Raw genomic sequence first — 5692 nt, 5'->3', positions numbered from 1 at the left:
TTGTGGATTGGTTGATATAGATATGCAATAAACAAAATATTATTATTGACTGATGTGTTTTTTTCATAGACCATGGGTCCGCCATCAGCGAACGAAGTAAATATTAAACGACAAAACGTGTAACGTCATAAAATCTATGGTTTCAGTAACAGCTGTGAAGTGTTAACAGAAATAAGACAAGATATAAATATACATTTGTAATCCATGAAAAAGAACTGTGGTAATTAAGATATTTTTCCAAGAATGATGAGTCTTGGATTTTTTAATAATTAAATTGGACAATAAATTCCTTGATTTCTCTATGAAAGACAAAGGACAGTACCGAATCAAAGCTATTTAAAACGGAAAGAATATTGAAGAGTTGTGGAACTTATTTTTTTTTAAAGAGAAAGATCAGTCAAATAATGGATTTTATTTTTTTTAAATGAAAGTAACTGACTTCTGTAAAAGAATTTTAAAGAATCTTGGTTCTTATTTATCCAAGAGGAGAGCAGTGGCGTGTATGGCTTTTATTTCTATAAAGACGAAGCCTCGATAACGTCTTAGAAAACTGACTGCTATTGAAATAACGGACTGATTTTATTTATTTATTTTTTTTTTGCAAGGAAAAAGAACATCAGATTGCGTCGGCACTGATTTCTTTGAGACAACAGTGAAATTCGATGGATTTCATAACTTCACAGTTAAAGAAAAAAGAAAGTTGCAGTGATTCCTTGACAGAGAAAAAGGATACTGAAGAGTGCTGGACATATTCATAAGAGTTCGAACATTCTAGTGTTATCTAAGATTGTGCTTTAGTCAATTACATTGCCAGGAAAAGGCTTTATACGTCTGGTTTTCATATTGTCACAAACCTGAACGCATCCAAGAGTTCATTTCATGCATATAGATATTTTAACTTTATGTGAATCTCACTTACAAAGTATTTAACGCACCCAAGCTATAAAATCGTAGAATATAGCGGTGAAACGAGATTGTAGTACAAAAGCTAGACCACTTGCATTTATGCTTTGAAAACTTCGTGCCTTTCAAGACGCTGTGTGATTACTTTTAGGATACAAGTTGCCTGTGTTTGTACCTATAACTGGTTCACTTAAGGTAGATTCTTGGATGAGCCCTATGCCTACGAGACGATAGTTTGGCGGCCGCTGATTGCTGGGAGCTGCCTACCTCCCGGTACCAGCCAATCAGCGGCCGCCAAACAAACGTCTCTTAAGAATAGGGCTCATCCAAGAATCTACCTTAGGTGAACCAGCTATAGTACGGTGGTGTTTCTCCACAACCCTAATGCTTGAACGTATAATATTATTAGTATTTATTATTAAAAATGTCAAGCTTTTCAGATTGATTATAGGTGAAAATATTCTGAGATGCAGATCGGTATGACAGAGTTGGACAACTATACTACCTGTGTTTATCTGAAGAATTTGAATTTTAGATTTCTAGCTCTTGATTTCAGTCAAGTTGCTGAGTATCATTTGCGTGTGATTGAGGGAGTAATCAAGTATTCTTTTAAAACTCAATCCTTCAGTGAATTGTAAATATAGCACTTTGCCAGTTAATGTAGTAGCATGTAGCCTTAATTTTTGAAGCGAAGCAATAACCAACATTTTGATTATAATTGATCTCTACAACGAGGATAACGTTGTTATTCTTTTTACCAGAAGTAGTAGTAGTAGTAGTATAAACTGAAGTAACAGTATTTAACTGTAGTTATTGTTATTGGAAAAGTAATAGTGGTAGTATAAACTGAAGTAACAGTATCTTACAGTAATTACTGTTATTGGAAAGTGGAAACTAACCGTCCTTTGATATGTTGCAGGCTTAGTAAACATCCTTAGAACTTTTGAAGACGTCTGAGTCTTCCCCAGTGCACATCAATAATCCCTCTCCCCACACCATCCTGCCTCCCACTCCCCATCCTCTATCCTGGTCCCTGCTTAAGCTGGGTTAAACGGGTGATTGGTTTACAAGGGTAAAGCCCTGTGTTAGTCAATTGAAAGATATGCATTTGTGTCCATGGGTCGATTTTTAAGGGTATTCCGTTGCAAAGCTCAATTGATACCCATCTTTGAGAATGGGAATATTGTCTTCTAAAAGTTCTGATAATACAGAAGATTCATTTAAACAAAAAGAATTTTTTATTTTACAGAAGGCGTTTTAGTCATTATTATTATTTTTTTTATTATTATTATTTTTTTTTGTGCTCTATCACAGTCCTCCAATTCGACTGGGTGGTATTTATAGTGTGGGGTTCCGGGTTGCATCCTGCCTCCTTAGGAGTCCATCACTTTTCTTACTATGTGTGCCGTTTCTAGGATCACACACTTCTGCATGCGTCCTGGAGCTACTTCAGCCTCTAGTTTTTCTAGATTCCTTTTCAGGGATCTTGGGATCGTGCCTAGTGCTCCTATGATTATGGGTACGATTTCCACTGGCATATCCCATATCCTTCTTATTTCTATTTTCAGATCTTGATACTTATCCATTTTTTCCCCCTCTTTCTCATCAACTCTGGTGTCCCATGGTATTGCGACATCAATGAGTGATACTTTCTTCTTGACTTTGTCAATCAACGTCACGTCTGGTCTGTTTGCACGTATCACCCTATCCGTTCTGATACCATAGTCCCAGAGGATCTTTGCCTGATCGTTTTCTATCACTCCCTCAGGTTGGTGCTCGTACCACATATTACTGCAAGGTAGCTGATGTTTCTTGCACAGGCTCCAGTAAAGGGCTTTTGCCACTGAATCATGCCTCTTTTTGTGCTGGTTCTGTGCAAGTGCCGGGCATTCGCTTGCTATGTGTTTTATGGTTTCATTTTTCGTATTGCACTTCCTACATATGGGAGAGATGTTATTTCCGTCTATCGTTCTTTGAACATATCTGGTTCTTAGGGCCTGATCTTGTGCCGCTGTTATCATTCCTTCAGTTTCCTTCTTTAGCTTTCCCCACTGTAGCCATTGCCACGTGTCATCGCTGGCTAGTTCTTTAGTCTGTCTCATGTATTGTCCGTGCATTGGTTTGTTATGCCAGTCCTCTGTCTGTCTGTCATTCTCCTGTCTCTGTCATTCCCTCCTGTCTCTGTATATTTGTGGGTCTTCGTCTACTTTTATTAGTCCTTCTTCCCATGCACTCTTTAGCCACTCGTCTTCACTGGTTTTCAGATATTGTTCCCCAGTGCTCTGTTTTCTCGATGTTGACGCAGTCCTCTATACTTAGTAGACCTCTCCCTCCTTCCTTTCGTGTTATGTATAGTCTGTCCGTATTTGCTCTTGGGTGTAGTGCTTTTTGTATTGTCATATGTTTCCTGGTTTTCTGATCTATGCTGCGGAGTTCTGCCTTCGTCCATTCCACTATTCCTGCGCTGTATCTGATTACTGGCACTGCCCATGTGTTTATGGCTTTTATCATATTTCCGGCGTTGAGTTTGGACTCGAGTATCGCCTTGAGTCTCTGCATATATTCTTTCCTGATCGTGTCCTTCATCTCTTGGTGGTTTTCTATATCCCTCCTTCCATTATTCCCAGGTATTTGTATCCTGTCTCATCTATGTGTGTGATGTTGCTCCCATCTGGTAGCTTTATCCCTTCAGTTCTCGTTATTATTATTATTATTATTCTACTACTACTACTACTGAAACTGTAGCAATGTGACAACTGCAATGCTAAAAAGGCTGGCATAGTGCGGAATGTATCCTTGAACTCTTATTTACAAAGTTTTTTCCCTTTTTTTCCCCTTTCAACTACTGCAGTGACAAGTATCTTTGCCAATTAGGGCAAACGGCTCAGTTCCAATGTTATTGGAACGTGAGATTTTATAAAGACGAGGCTTATTGCATGCATGCATTCGTTTCTAACTGGCAGGTGTGACTATATATATATATATATATATTATATATATATATATCTCTCTAGATCTCTCTCTCTCTCTCTCTCTCTCTCTCTCTCTCTCTCTCTCTCTCTCTCTCTCTCTCTCTGTAATACTCGTACGACTTTTTTAATTTTAATTCAGAATGTACAACAAATGATATTACGTTAGGTTAAGGATATCTCATGTAGATTAAGCTAAGGGTGGTTGTCGATCTATATGGTATTGGAAATTGATACTTAAGAGTATTGTGACAGCTACGGCAAATGCGGTTGATGTTTTTAGACGTTTTTACAAGATACTCAAGGGAGTTGTTTACACTTTACACATTCAATGACGCATCTTGTGAAGTGCTGTGTATAATTTTCTAAATAGCTTTTTGTATTATAGTGCAGTTTCAGTGTCTTTGGAATAGTATTTATCATTTGCAACAAATAAAGTTATATACCATATGATTGTATAATTTTTCTCATTTTACAAATTGAAAGTGAAATGTTAATATTTACACACACACACACACACACACACATATATATATATATATATATATATATATATATATATATATATATATATATATATATATATATATACAGTGGTACCTCGAGATACGAAAGGCTCAAACTTACGAAAAACTCGAGATACGAAAGCAAACAAAATACGTCAAAATTTTACAGCTCGACCATATTGAAAATTGCTCAAGATACGAAAGGTTGTTGCTGTAAAGTCCGAGATTCGCCCGGACCACCGATAACAATTTGAAACTCGCGCGCCGGCAACTGAGTAGGACTCTCCACCATCCTCCCGCTCTCCCATTGGTTCCTGATGCTAGTCTCCGCCATGAGATCCTTCTCTCCTATTGGTCAGCATCCCTCCCATCATGCATCTACTATGTAGCGGCGTGCTTCTTCGGCCACTGCACAGCATCATCTGTATCGTACGCACGCGGTATTTGTTTGTTCTAAAAATTTTGTTTATTAACGTAAATTTGTTAGTGATTTCGTTGTATACTTTATCGTGTTGTGTGAGAACTTTACTCCATACGTACACGTACTACATAACATAATTATGTACAGTATATACGTAGTCATGGGTCCCAAGAAACTTGAAATTCACGAAAAGAAGAGGGTACTCTCTTTGGAGACGAAGATGGAGATTATCAGGAACTATGAAGCTGGTATGCGATTGAGTGTGATTGCCAAGGAATACGGCCGAAATCCGTCGACAATAGCCACCATCCTTAAGCAGAAGGATGCCATCAAAGCAGCTACACCTTCCAAGGCTTCTTCTTGTCTGGATAAAAGACAAAGAAATCGCTGGCGATACAATAACGGAGACTGTAATCTGCCACAAGGCCAGCGCTATTTTCGGCGATTTGATTGCCCAGGCCGAAGACGACAGAGGAGAAGGGACAACGCCAACCCCAGGCTTCAAGGCTTTGCATGGGTGGTTCGAGAAATTCCGTAAACGGACTGGCATCCATTCGGTGGTTCGACATGGGGAGGCGGCCAGCTTGGACACGAAAGCAGCCGAAGACATTAAAAAGACGTTCGACGAAATGATGATTAAGGAAGGCTACAGTTCTCAGCAAGTCTTCAACTGTGATGAGACTGGCCTTTTTTGGAAAAAAATGCCTCGTCGGACGCACATCATGGAGGAAGGGAAGACTCTACCCGGCATAAGCCTATGAAAGACAGGCTTACGCTCACACTGTTCCAACGCCAGTGGGGATTGCAAGGTGAAGCCCCTACTTGTCTATCATTCCGAGACTCCTCGAGCCTTCAAGGCCCCCCACAAAGTGCTTAAGGAGAAGCTTCCAGTG

This window comes from Macrobrachium nipponense, chromosome 34 (genome assembly GCF_015104395.2).
Source record: "Macrobrachium nipponense isolate FS-2020 chromosome 34, ASM1510439v2, whole genome shotgun sequence".
NCBI classification, from domain to species: domain Eukaryota; kingdom Metazoa; phylum Arthropoda; class Malacostraca; order Decapoda; family Palaemonidae; genus Macrobrachium; species Macrobrachium nipponense.
This window is presented reverse-complemented; position numbering follows the sequence as displayed.